Raw genomic sequence first — 17,621 nt, 5'->3', positions numbered from 1 at the left:
TCAAGACAGGGCGTCGGGCTTGATGTTGCGGCTACCAGGTCGATACGTAATGGTGAAGTCGAACCGATCAGAGAACAGGCACCAACGAGCTGGGCGGGAATTAAGTCTTTTGGCAGATCGTAAAAAAGCCAAATTCCTGTGATCGGTCCATACTATAAAGGGATGATTAGCCCCCTTCAGCCAATGGTGCCATTCTTCCAGAGCTAGTTTAATGGCTAACAGTTCGCAATTACAGATATCATAGATCTGTTCAGCAGTGGAGAGTTTCTTAGAGAAGAAGGTGCAAGGCTTTAACTTTCCCGACTTTTCCTCTTTCTGAGATAATACAGCACCCACACCAGAATCAGATGCATCAACCTCAACCACGAACTGCCGAAAGTGATCTGGTTGAATTAATACAGGGGCTGAAACGAATAGATTTTTAAGTTTATCAAAAGCTTCTTGAGCAGCAGAGTCCCAACTGAAGGGTTTAGAGGGGGAAGTGAGTTTGGTGAGAGGTGACACGATTTGGCTAAAGTTGTGGATGAAATGGCAGTAAAAATTGGTGAATCCTAGAAATTGTTGCAGCTTCTATCTGTTATTCGGAGCCTTCCAATTGAGGACGGCTTCTATTTTAGTCGGATCAGGACGAATACTACCGGACTCTAATACGTAGCCCAAAAAGCGAATGGTAGAAACGTGGAACTCACATTTCTCAGCTTTGATAAAAAGGTCTGTTTTCCAGAAGACGTTCCAAAACACGACGAACATGAACCATATGTTGATCAAGATCGGGGGAGTATATGTCGCGCTTTCAGCGCGAAGTTCTAGGATTCCAGTACGAGTTCCACCGTTAGAAAGGATGAACGCAAAATGTGTTGGTGTCGAAAAAATCTTTAATATGTACCAGTGGTAACTAACACGGCAAAAAAAGCTAAAAAATTCTAAAAGTCCCAAAAGCATAAAATGGCCAGATAAAAGGAGCAAAATCGATCAAAAAAACAAGCCTACAAAAACACAATAAAAGTCCATCTTGGCAGTTCATGCATAGTAAAGAAAAAAAATAGGAAGTCCTTCAATTTAAAGCAGTGGATAAGCAGCAGTCCACGACAGGGGGTCCCGATTAATACTTTTCTGCTCCAGCAGTGGCCACCTTCCTGCACGCCACTGGAATGAGGAGAAGGAAACTCAGCTGCAGTTCAACCAGGCCAGACAGTAGCCACGTTCGTGCTCACAACACCAGTTATGTTCCTTTAAACTTAGCTTTATGGGCGATTCATCACATCCATTCCAGGCCCGTCACAACTGGCCTCTGGGGTTGGTCCTCTGCAGCCCCCCCCCCCTCGATCCGCCACACGCCTCTTTTCTCCAGTCGGCTCTCCTGCTGGTCCCTGGCCGCTCTCTGGTGCTGCTTCTCTGCTGCAGGCCAGCGCTCGATCGTCTGACTGACTCGCAGGGCGACCCGTTCTGGCACCACTTCACCCAGAGCTGCTTCACTCCTCTGTGGCTGAATACATCACCAAATCTAGAATGCATTTCGTTTATGTTTGGGCCACAGACATCAAAATTCAAGCCACAGCCGATTTGTTAGGAGTAAATGTTTTTGTATTGTTTGATGGCAGGAGGCTTCGGCACCAGAGCAGCGGTCGACAATTATGTGAAAATGCAATTTATATCGAAAATTGTAGTGGTACACATTTTGAAACTGCTGTGTGCGTTAAAGATCAACAACAAGACCGCTGTGTTGGCTGTTGTGTTTCTGCCAACAAAGAATCAAAAACATATTACATGCGTTCACATACAAAAGATGACATTGGCTCTACAAACATACAAAGTAATGTACTGATTGACAAGAGAACTTGTGGAAAAATGACTTTCAAATACTTTCTTTGCCAAAGAAGACCACAAATGGCTACAAAGTATCAAGGCAAAATTTACTAAAAGAGTAATAATGAAAGCTTCAAGCACACCATCCACAAGAAATATTTAGACAATGCAAGTTACAGACAGAAGGTTAAGGCAATGAATAGGAGACGACTAAAACTTAAATACATGGAAAATGAGGATTATAGAAATATGTTAAAGTCAACAGCAAAAGTAAAATATGCTGATATAATGGAAATAGTTAAAACCAAATGAAAAACGAAATATTCTGAAGATGCAGCACAGACGACCATGATAAAAAGCTCAGAGCATTGAGAAAAATAAAAGAGATTCCACACACAAAATTAAAGTTAATGTTGGAATAAAAAAGAAATATAAGGAAAATCCTGCATTCAGAAAGAGTGTCGAGTAATGTTCAACAGAAGAGGCAGTTGTTAAAAAAGAAAGCAGAGTTTTCAGGGAAAAGGTCCAGAGTTGGTTTGCTGTGTGCAACAGACATCTGTTTCATCACCAGGTTTTGCTGTGTGTCAGGGAGACGTACATCAAATCTGCAAAGATGGCAGAGATTGCAGATGTGTGCATTAGTGAGGACTACCTGCACCGCTGCAACATGGACTGTGAGAGCTCGTGTTTGTTTTTAGGGACAGCGAGGAGCGCTCTGTGGATTTGCTACTGCTGCAACTCCAAGTTAAAGAGAGGTCAGACTCCGCCTGAGTGGGTCGGTAATAACATGGAGGTGTTTCCTGTCCCACCTGTGTTGGCGTGTTTAAATAGTTTAGAGCAGCATCTGATTGCACTGCATATACTTTTCATGAAGATGTTTGCTCTGCCTAAAGGCGGGCAGAATGGTGTTCACGGTCCGATCACGTGTGTTGCTGCCAACTTGGTGCAAACGACCAATGTGCTGCCTCGGTCTGACATGGAAGGGTCTCTGTTGCGCGTCAAGTTAAAGCGTAAACTGACTTAAAAAGGTCATTATGAGGATCAATTTGTGGATACCATGCACATCAGGCAGGCCTTGCAGTATTTGAAACGCAACAATCTATACTACAAAGACATAGAGTTTAATGAAGCTTGGCTCAATGACTATTGTAAAGAAGAATTGGAAGAAGAAAATTAAAACGAATCAGAACAGCAGGCGGACAAAAAAGATGAAAAAGAGAATGAGGCCGATGATGGAGACTTTACACATTTAGTTAATTTTGTTCTGATTGTTTTGAGTAATTCTTTTCTTTTTAGTTCTCTCTGAGGCCTGATGAGGTGAGAAAGGGAGGAGCAGTACAAGTTCCTGAACATTTGGAGATGATGGAGGTGAAAAAAAAAGTTTATTCATTGGTTGGACTTTTGTTTGTATTCTTGAAACATGTTCAACTTGTTTTGAAGTATAAGTTCAGTATTGTTTGTTAATGCTTTAAATGACTAGTAATTGACTTCTTTAGTTAATATTTAGGTTTTGAATGTTTTGTATTTGTAGTCCCCTCCCTATTGTGTCATTGGTCTGATCAGCCAGAATAAAATCTCCCTAATGTTTGCTGTTGGGGGGTCAGTTTTGGTTCAGTTGGTTTGAGCTTTTGTTCCTGATTCTCTCAGTTCCATTTTTGTTAAGTTGACCTTTTTAAATTTAGGCCTATGCCATTTTTGTTTAGGGTGAAAAAAAATATCTTATTTGAAGATCTTTTTTGTCCTGTGGCTCTATCTGCAGAGCTGCCCCTGACAACCCTTTTAACTGGAGGAAAATGGAGCTTCCAGGGGGCGGGGCAGCTCTGAGGGCACAGGCAACAAGCCAAGTGTTGGAAACCTGGTCTCTGTCTTTTGTTCTAACATGAGTCAGCAGGAAGTCAGAGATGCCAGGCAAAGGGAAGAAAGTGCTCGGCAGAAAAAATGATTCAGAGCACTCCAGCACCAATTTGAACTCCTATGATTGGAAGTTCAGGCACGTACCACCTCAACACCTGAACTGGATTTACCAGAGCCTGAACTGTCTAACCGGGGACCTCTGGAGACTGCTGACACTTCTCATGTAAACCTCAGTAATGTGGCTGACAATTCAACACACCAACCATCAGGTCAGTCCCATCTGGATGAGCACAAAAATAGTGTACAAGAACTATTTGTTGTGTATGTGTGAATGGTAAATGGCGTATGGTTATGTAGCACCGACCTTTCTTTAAGGTCCAAAGTGCTTTACAGTCCCAGTCCCCCATGCACACACACATTCACACACTGATCCAGAGTGAACACTCACTGTGGAGTCAGAGAACTTCCATCCACCCATTTCCAGGTCCCCTCCAAGTCTCTGTCAGACAATCCAATCCAAAACTTTTGCTTTTTCAATGCAGAAAGAAACATCTGCAAAAAAACAACAACATATGCTGTTCACCAGTTTGTCAATTTATTTTCAAATGAGATGTTTGTAAAAAATTAAAACTTAACTGAAAGCAATAACTCAAAACATTAGAATTCAAATACATTCAAGAAAAAGCATTAAAGTAAAGATCATCAAATAAACAACTGTTACACTGAATTACATTACAGCTATAAGCACTTTTTATTTCATGTGAAATGTAGTTGTGTTTTGCATTTTAGATAAATGTATTTTGATCATGAGACAACTGCCTATGATAAAAGGATATCAACACACACATAATTTACAGACAAGCTGTCAGAAGTCAAAGCTCTGTCTCCCCTCTGGTCACCGGCAGGAGCAGTCTCCAGAGTACTGAAGGCACTTCATCTCCATGCAACACCAGAACTTACTTACTTACTTACTGCCTGCCTGCCTGCCCGCCAGACCGACCCTGGGTTAGCTTTGTGAACTTTTAGCTGAGCTAATACACCTGCTGTATTTGGATCCAGCAGTCTGCCTGTTCTCGTGACAAAAGCTTATTTTCTTCAACTTATTAACGTTTATTAAAGGTTTAAAGTAGGGATGGGAGTAAAAGCCCCATGAAGCTTTCACAGGTTTCATGTAATTGTACAGGAAAAAGTAAACAACCATTCAGGGCTTTGGAACCACACAGCACAGCGGCATCTGGTGGCGGACTTCAACTAAGCTCCTTGTAACACTTTAATGTGGAAATGATAATGAAAAAAAACGTAAAACAAAATAATGTTGTTAATCATGAAAAAAAAATTTGCAAAACAACACAATGTGTGACGTTTCCTGTGAGAAGTCCTTGACACTGCAAAACACGCATCACATGAGGACAATAAGTGCTAGGCAAAAAATTATACATTACTAATTTTGAACCCAGGACATCTGCATCCAGACACTATGACCTTACCACTGAGCTATCTCCAACATGACAGTGACATGTTGCCATCATAGATTCTAAGCATCTTCTTTATTGAATAACGTTCATGGTGTATTGTCTAATCAGGAAAAAACCAAGTTGAAATGATCCCAAGCCACAGAACATGTTTTACCAGCAGCCATGTTAAAGTGCAATGAACTGAGGCTGATTTCAAAACAGGAGAAACAACAGAATTGGTCAGGAAATGTTCCGGATTCATTTTAATTTATAGAGAATAGTGAGCCCAACTGTTCAAACACAAGTGACATTTGAAGCCTGGTTTGACCAAACGATGCATTTGGCGCTTCAAAAACGTCATCAACCACGTGATCTGCGCTAGTTGACACCCCCCCCAAAACACTGCTTCTTGAAGATGAAATAAGCTCCGGAGCGTCTGTGACAAACAGGCCATCAATAGTTAAAAGTAGTTGTAGGATTCATGTTGGTCCCAGGTTTACATGAGGGATTTCTGTAATCAGACATTTTTAATTAACAAGTACTATGACCTTTCACTGAAACTAAACAAAAATAAGCTGAAGCCAAAACAACATATTTAATCTAAAATATATATGCTTTTAGACCCAGGCGATTCAGCTGGGATTAGGTCTGGCCTGAAACCAGATTGTTCTTTTTTAAAACAGATTAATTCTGTGCTTTGATCATTTTCTGTGACATAACCTAAACCCAGCTGTTTATTGGACCATTCACCTAACACACATGTTTAGAATACTCTGGTAAACAAAAGGGCTTCCTGGTTGACTCCATAAATACATTTACATTGTAAGGCCTAATTCACACCAGGGTTTATTTCCTTGAATAATACACTTTCTTTAGCAGAAGTTAAAACCTCACCTGATTTCTGATGTGGATCAGACAATCATATTCTGATCCCATTTTTTCACATTTTTACAGTTCTAAGGAGTTGCTTCAGTCGTTTAATAGGATTTAAATTACATTAAGAATCTGTTCCAAACCCAATCACATGGATGCTTAAATGTCATTGTTAATTTTAAAATGTTGATGTAATCCAAAACAGACCAAAAATACAATAACGTACATTTTCCTCTTCAGTGTTTATCACCACCAGATCAGCTCCTCTGGTTCTGCAGGACTCTCTTGCTTCATCCCAGGACTTAGACTCTCCAGATAAGAAGTAACAAGAGGTACCAAATCTGATCCATTTCTCAGGACATCCTGTTTTCCTTGGAACACATTTGAAATGTTTCAAGCAGGACAAATTAATAACACATCATTTGAAACAAGCAAATTGTTTTTCTTTTTATCTACATGTGGCAGGATGAGCTAATTTAGTCACAGGTGTAGCCACTCCCATTCTGGTGCTGCTAATGAGCACCTGGACACCTATAAAATAGGACTGAGCTGCTCTCCCTGATTCCTGGCTGAGACTGCCTCTGTTTCTGGGTTCCTGCTCCTCTGTCAGTGCAGCGGTTATCACAAATCCTCATCACACAGCGGATCTGCTTGTGAATGGAAAAAGGTGACTTGGAATGGAGCAAATCGCTCCCTGCCCCTCCTTTCAGGTGATACCCAGCAGTGATCGGGTCCTTGGTGTGGAAACCGCTGCTGCTGCTTAGTACAGGTTTTTGTGGCCTTGTTGGGATTTATTGTGAATGCTTCATGGCTCCCTCTCATCTTCTTCACCTGTCAGCCGGTGAACGGCAGCGTCTGTTTCAGCACATGTCAGATATATTTTTATGCAGCAGCAGCAACAATGTGAGAATCTTGCTTGTTCTTTGCTCAAACACCAACAATGAGGAAGTATTAGTTTCAAACTAATACTGGACAAAAGAAAACTTGTATTCAAACTTCTAGTTTACTTTCGAGCTACCAACTGGATAGCTCGGTTGGGAAGGTAAAGGACTGGCTGGCAGGAAACCAGGGGGAATAAACAAGCAAGCAATGATGTAGGACAATTACCATATCAATGTTGCAAAATTAACCTCACCCAGTGAGGGCCCTTGGGCAAAACCTTCAACGGTACTGCCTTTCACTGGTGCATGAATGATCCCGGTGATGGTCAGAGGGGCTGTAGGCTCGAACTGGCAGCCACGCTTCTGTCAGTCTGCCCCAGGGAAGCTATGGCTACAACAGTACTTACCATCACCATTTTGAATGAGGAGTGAATGAAAAATTGACACACTGTAAGCGCTTTTAGAGTCTTGAAAAGGGCAGATACATCCAATTTTAATTTGGATTGTACTTTTGTTGCATCTATCTGAAACTTTTGGGTTTAGGTAGCATTATTAAACTGAAGGTTTAGTGTAACCATCCCAGAAAGGTATCAATGATTCTATGAAATGAGGGAATTATTACAAAAAAATGTTGATCATATTGTTTAATATTGTGTACTGTAAATCTTATTAAAAACAATCCTATAGCTTTTTTTGCTTACTCTTTTCTTTTTCTTTTAGACAAACCAATGTAATATTACATGGTATAGCTGCATCTTCAATGTACATTTTTAATAAAGGATTTTCATACTTACTCTGTTTAAAGTCCATCAGCTTCTTGGTTGTTTCAATGAGGCTGGAATTCATCCTCTCAATAACAGCATTCAAATGCTCTGTCAAATTGTCTTTGTTTTCAGAGATTTCCGACAAATGTCTTACTGAGTCACCATCTGAAATGAAATCAGGCCAAAATAAAAACTTATCAGTGACTTAAGCAGAATGGATGGTGGAACAAGTGCAGTTAGCTAACAGACTATAAGAGTAAAGGTGCACAGACAATGTTAACATTATTACCCAACATGCAGACATACCCTTTGTCCAATTTAACGCCCTAACCACTATATAGTGCACTATATAGTGCGGTCGCCATTTTGTAGGGGTGTCCGAATCTTTTTTTTTTTTTTTTTTATTGAACAGAATACAAAACAACACCAGAACATTTGCATAAAATTCACAAAATATGGCGAATACAAGAAAGAATTCTGCAATTTGAAAGGAATTCTTATCTCTATGCATACATAAAGCTATCCATATTCATAATCATAGGGAAATTAGGGAAAAGTATGAAATAAGGACACAGCAATTTCACAGTTGGATAGTGTTACAAAATGCAGGGGGATACAACAGATAAATAAATTGTCACAGATACTGGTAATATCACTCAGGATATCGTAAACTGTTACGTCTTTAGGTGAATTGATTCATTTTATGGATTTTAAGTATAAATGACCTCATTGTTAAAGAAGGTTAAGCTAGGGTGACATTTCTGTTACCTATTTTTGTGTATAAAAAAATTGGCTAAACATAACACAGGATTGATACATACATTATTTACATTGTTGTGACAGGCCAAAGATTATTATTTCTTTCCAAAAGAAGCCCATGATGAATGGGAATTTATTTTTTAACCATTTGTAAACTTCCAACCAGAACATTTGCACAACATTACACAGGAAAAATATGTGGTCGATGTCTTCTTCAACAGCAGTTTGGCAAAAGGAACAGCAGTTGTCATCAATGTTGAAAAGTAATCTAAGTAATTCTTTGGAGGGATAAATATCATTCATAATTTTGAATTGTGTTTCTTTAACTCTTGGGGGAATATGAAGTTTCATTAAATCGTTTTTTAATTTAGTTACAACTTTTTGTTCAAATTTCTGTAGTATGTTGTTTTTGTTCTGTCGTCCAGGAAAACACCTTTTACTGAACCAATTTCTGATAAGAGTTATTACATTTTTTTGTCCATAAGAGGGCATTCTTCAATTGATAATGTGGCTAACGGGGGTTTCATCATTACACGTGTCATTGTGTTCCTTGTTAGAAATATAAATTCTCGAGGAAGAGAATTACGTACTTTTAAGAATTCTGAAAGAGGAGGATTGTTATATCTTAGAAGTTATATCTTAAACAAAATAGATCATAATCTAATAAATTGCCCTACGTATCCATCCGATCAGACACCGACCAGACACCTCTGCCAAACCATTCAGCACAAAACAAGGATTTGTTTCTGTGGAGGATGTATCTGTTGTTCCAAATAATATTTGAGTGTGGCGGGGTGTCCGAGTTCAAAAATCATGTGCACTAAAAATTTCCCAGAAGTCTCTACGAAAAACCAGTGTGGATCGATGCTCACTCGATTGGCAAATATTGTGATATGGTGCCTCTTTCAGACTCCTCCCTCTTTCCTCTCTGCTTGGCTCCTGATTCATCCCAGCTGCGACCACTTAGCTCATCACCTTACCTGCCTTCTTAAGGAGCCTCAGGATCATCATTCTTCGCCAGTCCGTTGCCCCTGATGGTGCATAGTTGGTCATCACGTCTCGTTCATGTTACCTTGTTACGTCAATCCTGCGCCTAACTTCTGTCTCTACTTACTTACTTACCTCCAGGAATCCATAGCCACAAGTAGTCGCCAGAATCAGCCTCAGTCCGGAACCTTCTCTGTCTTCTCCTGCTGGTTACACCTCGAGCCTCTGCCATCTCCTCTCATCTCTCGGACCCCCACAGATGACGACGACTCCTGGCGAAGGTTTGCGGAAGAATCCACCAGTGACGCCACCGAAGTCTGTCCTTCGCATGTTTAGGAATCCAGGATCCTGCTCTCGATCTCTCAACTACCTGATTATTAAAACATCTTACCTACCACGCTTGTCCACCTCTGTGTTTCCTCCGGGTTCCAGCGCCTGGGTCGAAAAGTGTTCTGTAGCCATGACATATTGTCCAGAATGCACTCCGCTCAAACCAGAATGCATTTCATATGAGCCACAATGCATTGCGTTTGAATTATTCAAAAATGATGGACGGTTGCGCAACAAAGAGGACTTAAAAATGTAAGTATATTAAAAAGCATCAAGTATCTGTTGTAAAATACATTTGTTAATATGTAATATGAGATTTGTAATATGTTATATTCCTCAATCGACAACCTACATGGTTTTGAAGCTCATCAATTTCGGTAATGCTAATGCTAGTGTCGAAGGCTAAAAACAAACGCTGTTGATATTACATCAAATAGGAGTGAGTTCTAACCGTAGTCACAAGTTTTTAACACATTTTTTAAATGTATTTATATATGTAGGGACTGACGAGGAGGAGGAAAATCTGATCCATCTTCAGATGGATCATGGAGAAAGATAGCCTATTGTTTTCAGGCAAGCTCGTGCCAGATGGGAGTGATCACACTTGATCAGATTTGTCTTCATTTATGATTAAACTGTTAATCACTGTCATAGTGGCGTAAAAGTAATTGTTGAAAGAGCCAGAAGAGAAGAGGAAATAGCAAGAAGGGAGGAAGACCGACAGGAGAGTCTGTTAAGCTTACTTGAGTTGAAAATATTCTTCAAATAACGTTGTCGTTGTTTTTGCAATTTGTTTAATAAATGCACGAACAAAAATGAACAATTTACATGTTTTTAAATCTGAGCCATTTTTAACAATCTCAAAAGGATTTTCATAAAAATATCAAATGTACATATTTACAATTTTGTTTTTAGATGTTAACATTTATTTTTATACATGTTAACAATAATCGTGGTCTTCTAGAGTCATGTGTGACACAGTTGGAGCTGAAAGGAAAGCAGGGATTTGTCCTCGCAGACTTTGCTCGTCCTGCATGTTCCTGGTGTTGTCCTGCTGTGGCTCAACATCTGTGGCTCCAAGCAGTCCCCTTTGCTGATGCACAGATTGTGCAGAATTGACCTGCAGGGAATGATTTTCATTGCAAAGCTTGGTTTTACTTCCAGTGCCCCCATAAATATTGCTCTCCTCATCATCTTAATCATGCCAAATGCTCTTTCTCCACCACAGAGCGCGCCCTGGAGTGGTGCTGGTTGTAACGGGCCTCAACCGCATTCCTTATAGGTTCCCTGTAGGGTGTCAGTAGCGTGATGGGATGAGCAATGCAGGGATACCCACCATCACTCAAAAGGATCCTTGAGGTGGGTACGTTTGATTTACATAAATTGGGCTTTTACGTAGAACCTGTGAATTATGGACTGATCCTTGATTCCCAACAAAACTATCTATACATTTGGCATTAGAGTCACATACAGCCTGCATCTGAATGGAATAAAAAAGCTTCCTGTTAAAATAACAAGCTGCGTTTTCTTTTAGGGCCTTTATTCTTATGTGGCAGCCATCAATGCTCCCCACGACCTTTTGGAAGGTGGAAGACCAAGCTTACTGCTAAAAATCCAGAGGCGACTTATGGTAGTTCATTCCCACTGGGAAGCTGGATGACCCTGCTCCTCAGCTGGAGGTCCGCCGTCCTGTGGACAATGTCACTCACAGTAGACCGTGTCATGTCTAAGGCCCTGGCTACCACACTGTAAGATGTCCCACACACCAGCCAGAAAAGAAACACCAGCGCCTCGGTGTCTTGTGCCCCCCAGAGTGTGAGGAACCCAAAGCTGCTCCACCAGATGCTCGATGGTCCTGCGGGTCAACCGAAAATTCGGTTTTGTGTCGGACTGACCGTCAGCGTAAAGGGCCAGGACAGAAACCTTTATGTTGACAAAGCAGTAGAGACGTGGAAGACCCTGTAAAATGCAACAAAAAATATTTCATTGAGGAAATTAAATCTGATTTTTTTGAATGCTTCTATTTAATTTGATGTCTTACATTTTAGTTTACGAAGTATTTATGAACGCTGGAAAATCTGGTGTTTTTATTTGGCTGGGTTTTTGGATTTTAATTAAAATTTTTAAAAATGAAAGTATTTTTGTTTAAAACAAGTGATTTGGTTTGACTCTGAATAAAAAATACTAAACTTTGAACTCAGAAGTATTTCATGTAATTAGAGTATACAACTCATAATCCAGTGTTGAAAAAGAATGTTAAACTCTTTCCCAGTAGGTTGTTTAACCTTGAGCACAATTAGTGACAAATGCTTAAGTTTAACTAAAAAAACAACTTTAAGTTTAACTCACAAGTTGTTCATGTCTGGTCAGGGCATCCAGAGGAAATCTTCTGAGAATTCTGCTTTCCTTGCCGCCCTGTGATGCTGCATATCTGCTCGTTTTCGGTTTGACCTCACGAAAAACGATTGAATTATTGCCACGAACACGGACAGATTCATATTCAAAGCCATTTTCAGAAAGGTGGAAGAGAAAACTACAGAAAACAATGCCTCATTGCAAGAGCCTGTAAATCGTTCAGCGGCACAAAAATAAATATTGCCATGGACTAATGACTTGAGTGTTTATTTCTGAACAAATACATTAAATCATTACCAATGTGTTTGTAATTTTATTATTTATAAATCAGCCACGTTTTCCATGATCAGAACACAGCAGATTCCTAAATAGCCTTCGTAAAATGTTCATATTTATTATGTTTCTACTTTGACAAATAGGTGTCATTCTCCGCGTTAAATAGAAGTAGTTTGCCTGCAGACCAGGGGTGGCAGTAATGCGCCACTTTGTTTTCGTGTCAAGCGCCAAATGAACAACACCCAAAAGAGAAAAGTAGTGAGCACGGGTGTCCAAATTGCTTTGAAAATTCAGAGAACTATATAGTGCTGCACTGTATAGGGTTTTAGTAGTTAGGGATTAGGATAGGAATTCGGACACAGCCATAGACTGTAAAAATGGGTGCATAAAGACGGATCTTCTTGGAAAAAATGTACCACTCAAACAATGTACAAACCAAGTTTTTTTTTTCTTTTCTAAACTAATATTTCTTTAATCATTCGAGACTGATTTGTTACACGAGTTTTGGAACCAACTTTTGTTTGCTCATAGTATCAGTTATTCAATTCAGAAAAAAAAAATTTACTTATAAAGATTTCTTAAGGCCCTGCTTCAATAAAAGCTAAAATGTCAAACATAACACAGATCTGCCGACTTGTGGACGTAGCTGACCAACCAGCTGAAGGCTTTTTAGAGAAGTTTCAAAACTGCCAGATAGTGGGAAAAAAGTGTGATTCATGCTTTGCTGCCTGATAATGTTACCCAATAGAGGCATGCAAAGAAAAAAGCACATTAGACCAATCACAGAGCCCTGCGTTACACCACGCCTAACTATGCTGTATGAGGAAGACTTATTTACATGATCAGAAAAAAATATCTTAGAAACAGCTTTAATCAGCTACTGTTGAAGACATTGTTCAGTATCTACAGCAAAATATTTTGATCAAGTGGGTCAAATGAAGCACTGAGGCCTAAAGAACATTTACAAATGTTATCTAATATTGATCACACTGATGTAAAAGTATGCATTTATAAACTTCAGTAAACCAATTCAGCTATCCACATTCTGAAATGCATTTTAGACAAAATGGTTTGAACTAAACTACCCTTAAGTCACCACAGGCACATATTTATATATGGTAATATTATAATTTATTTTGACAAACATTGCATGTAGCATTGTTTTAGCCTTGGATGACGTTACTGCACCTTTTTTGTTGCATCTATTTCTGTATCTTTAGATTTTAGATGACAACTCAAGATTTCTAGCCAATGCATTACTGTATGTACAGTATATATTAGCAAAATAAAATCAAGGATAGACATTTCTGAAAAGCATTCATCAATGATTTAAGGAAGATATCAGTGAAGTCATCATAGCTTACTTCAGCCAACCCAAATTTTATTTGGGTTCTTAAAAATCGGAGGAATTTTAAATATATTTTTCCTAAAGTCAGGCCTTATTAAGATCTTGAACAGGTCTTCATTTTTTCTGCCGTCTATTTGAGACTATCTTTTTAAACACAGAGAAAACCAAAGTGAAGATCTACAAATGAGGTAGAAGAAGCAGGAAGGTATGCATGTCAGAGATAAAGCAGCACATAACAGGGTGAGAAAATGTTGCTGTAAAATCCGTTGAAAGTAGTGGAGAGAAGATAAAACCACAAACATTTTCATGGATGGATATTCTCAGGGTCTTAAAGTAGAAGTAATAAATGTGGAGAAGAGCAGAGATGATTACCGTAGCCAAATAAAAAGATTTTTTGGTCAAATCTAACTCATTAGTTATGTTTGCTGTTGTGTATCGCCCTCTTGCTGTTTGTTCTGAAGTTTTGAGGGAAATTTTTTGATTGTATCTGATTTAAAACACAAATACTGTAAAAAAGAAAAAAATAATTGATATTTATGCAGATGTTTACATACCAAACAATTGGGCTTTTTTGCTGGTTCCCTAGTTTTACTGGAGTGCGATATATACCTTCCAGAACTCTTAGATCCTTAGATCCTTTTCTTGACGTCTCGCTCCAACGTGGGCCAGAAAAAATGACGTCTGAGGAGTCGGATGGTCCGGTTAACCCCTCCGTGGCAGGTGATACGGGACGTGTGCCCCCAGGCCAGGACCTCAGACCTGAGGGAATCGGGGACATAGAGAGTGCCAGAAGGACAGGAGCTGCCAGCAGGGATCTCACCTTGAGCTTGCTGGACTTTGCTCTCGATCTCTCAGGTGAGGTTGCCAATAAAACATGATGTAGGCAGAATGTAGGAGTCAGAGTTGGTGTCAAAGGTGGTATATTTGCGGGAAAAAAGCATCGGGCTTGATATTTCGGCTGCCTGGACGGTACGTGATGGAGAAATGAAAACGGTCGAAAAATAAACACCACCGACCTGGCGGGAGTTTAGGCGCTTGGCGCTACGGAGTTAGGCGAGGTTCTTATGATCTGTCCACACTATGAATGGTTGTTCTGCTCCCTCCAGCCAGTGCCGCAATTCTTCCAGAGCTAATTTGATAGCTAATAGCTCACGGTTGCCCACATCATAGTTTCGCTCAGCCGAACTTAATTTGCAGGGAAAAAAGGCGCATGGTTTGAGCTTTCCAGTGCCCTCCTCACGTTGAGACAAAACTGCCCCCACTCCGGAATCCGAGGCGTCCACCTCTACGATAAATTGTTTAGTGATGTCTGGTTGGATGAGAATGGGAGCCGAAACGAAAAGGGATTTGAGTTTCTTGAATGCAGAGTCAGCTGGAGGGGTTCCAAGAGAATGCTTTATTGATGGAGGTGAGTTGTGTGAGGGGAACCGCTACACTGCTGTTATCCCGGATAAAGCAGCGGTAGAAATTAGCGAAACCGAAGAAGTGTTGGAGTTTCTTCCGTGTCTGGGGAACTTCCCACTGGGCGACAGCCTCAATCTTAGCGGGGTCAGGACGGATGTTGCCTGCTTCGATAATGTACCCCAAGAAGGGGTACATTGGATAAGTGGAAATCACACTTTTCTGGTTTGACGCATAACTGATTTTCCAATAACCTTTCGAGGACTACGCGGACGTTATGTTCATGTTGGGAGGGATCGGCGGAGTAGATGAGGATGTCGTCCAAGTAAACGGAGACAAATCTGTTTAAGAAATCCCGCAGGACGTCATGAACAAGACATTGGAACACGGCGGGGGCGTTGGTGAGTCCGAACGACATAACCAGATATTCATAATAGCCTAATAGGGTGTTGAATGCAGTTTTCCATTCATTCCCCTCACGAATACGTACTAGGTGATAAGCATTTCAGAGATCGAGTTTAGAGAAGATCTTAGCTTGCTGGACAGAGTTAAACACAGAGTCAATTAAGGACAGAGAATATTTATCTTTGACCGTAATTTGGTTTAACTCGCGGAAATCAATGCAGGGTCTCAACGTCTTATCTTTCTTTTCCACAAATAAAAACCCGGCGCCGACAGGTGATGATGAAGGACGGATATGAGAAGGGGCTTCTTGAATGTAGTTTTCCATGGCAACCTTTTTCGGGCCCCGAGAGATTATATAATTTTCCTTTGGGGAGAGGAGCACCGTTCAACAGCTCGATGGAGCAATCATAAGGTCGATAGGGCGGCAGGGAACTGGCTTTAACTTTACAGAAAACTGTACGAAGGTTGTGATAACAGGCAGACCAGTTAGTTCTATGAGAGTCTGTGTGATGCTGTCGAGGCGGCGAAATAGGTCCTGTTGGGCCGAAGACATCTGAGACAGGGCATTAGCTTGACGACCTAGGAGGGTACCTTGTAGGGAGATGTCGTGGCGGAGTCCCTCCGGATCAGCTGGGTCAGGCATTGGGCCAGTTCGTTCTGTTATGATTTGACGTGAGTACAGAGTGACCCAAATGCTGGAACACAGAAGGAGACTCGGACAACTGGGTAAGTTTAGATGGTTTAATATAGCAGAGGGTGAGTAATGGCTTTTTGATGGAGGAGGCGCGGCGGCCTGCTGGAGGAGTGTGGCAGAAGGATTCCAGGAGCGAGAGTGTGGGAGACCAGAGGACAGCGACCAGGGGCCTCATTTATAAAACTTTGCGTAGGATTTGCGTCAGAAGTGGCGTACGGATGAAACATAGGACGTGCGTACGCACAGAAATATTCGGATTTATAAAACTGTGCGCACGCACATCCTACGGATTTTTCCCTTAATAAATCACAATCAATTCTAAATGTAGCGCAGCTTTTGTGGCTTTATGACATGCCCATAGTTGCCAATAAATAGTCCGTGAAACGCCCACAAGTTAATATTCATTGATTGCGAAATCATGGAAAACACAGAGAGGAAATCAAAAAAACATAACTTCACTCAATGTGAAGTAGAAGTTATCGTTGGCGAGGTGGAAAAGAGGAGAAAAGTGTTGTTTGGAGGGCACAGTGTGGGCATTACTAATGCCAAAAAGGCACTTGAGTGGCAAACGGTGGCAGACACCGTAAATGCTGCAGCCTCACAACCTCGGACCGTGGCCGAAATAAAAAAGAAATGGTCGGACATCGAAGGCGAGGCAAATAAACGTCTAGCGCTCCATCGCTAGAGTGTGTCTGCCATGGGTGGGTGGAAAGGGGACACCGGAGCTGACCCCTCTTGATGAGAGACGGGCGGCAATTATTGGGGAATCCCTATTAAGTGGAGTGGTGACTGAGGCGGAGGGGGGCGCCAGATGCACCGGGTGACGCCAGGAATCCTAGTGTTGTTAGGACTCGAAGTGGGACTGGGACGGCGTGGTTCCTTCGAGTGCTCCTCTGTAACGTCGGGCCCAAAAGCCCGCAGAGGTCCAACAGGACGGCTCGAGGAAGTCGGAACCGGCTCATAAGCCACTCGTCCTCCTTTGCCAGCAAGACTTCTTGCTGTGTAAAGATGCGTTCACTCCGAATTCTTCCATTTGCCACATCTTCTAAGAGCGCAAGATCAGCCATTGTGCGTCATTACGCATTGTGATGGGGCATTTTATTTCCTTCCATTTAATTGCCTCTGACAAGCTACAGATGTCGGTAATAATCGATGCGGAAATGGGAAATTGTTCAGCGCAAATGTAATTTCTTGTTGGTTGCTGAATAGTTGAGACATACGCCATACATTGTTTTATCATAAATCAAACAAACTAAAGGCATATGCATGAATACCATAATTCCGTAGCTTACGAAGAAATGTTTTACTATGAAAACAACTTTCCCCAGTGGACAATCTATCTATCTATCTATCTATCTATCTATCTATCTATCTATCTATCTATCTATCTATCTATCTATCTATCTATCTATCTATCTATCTATCTATCTATCT

The 17,621-nt window shown here is 40.9% G+C and overlaps 1 long non-coding RNA gene across 1 annotated transcript; it reads left to right on the top strand.

Moving 5' to 3' along the window:
• The first annotated feature begins 1,466 nt into the window (after positions 1-1,466).
• On the top strand, positions 1,467-9,770 carry LOC144988773 (uncharacterized). The gene is made up of 2 exons (XR_013652793.1): positions 1,467-3,929; positions 6,228-9,770. It is a non-coding gene; the product is annotated as an uncharacterized LOC144988773 (long non-coding RNA).
• The last annotated feature ends 7,851 nt before the right edge of the window (positions 9,771-17,621 follow it).

The sequence above is a fragment of the Oryzias latipes genome, chromosome 21 (assembly GCF_053564925.1).
Source record: "Oryzias latipes strain Hd-rR chromosome 21, Olatipes_Hd-rR_3.1".
NCBI lineage: Eukaryota > Metazoa > Chordata > Actinopteri > Beloniformes > Adrianichthyidae > Oryzias > Oryzias latipes.
The sequence above is the reverse complement of the archived record's forward strand: the minus strand, read 5'-3'. Positions and strand labels throughout refer to the sequence as shown.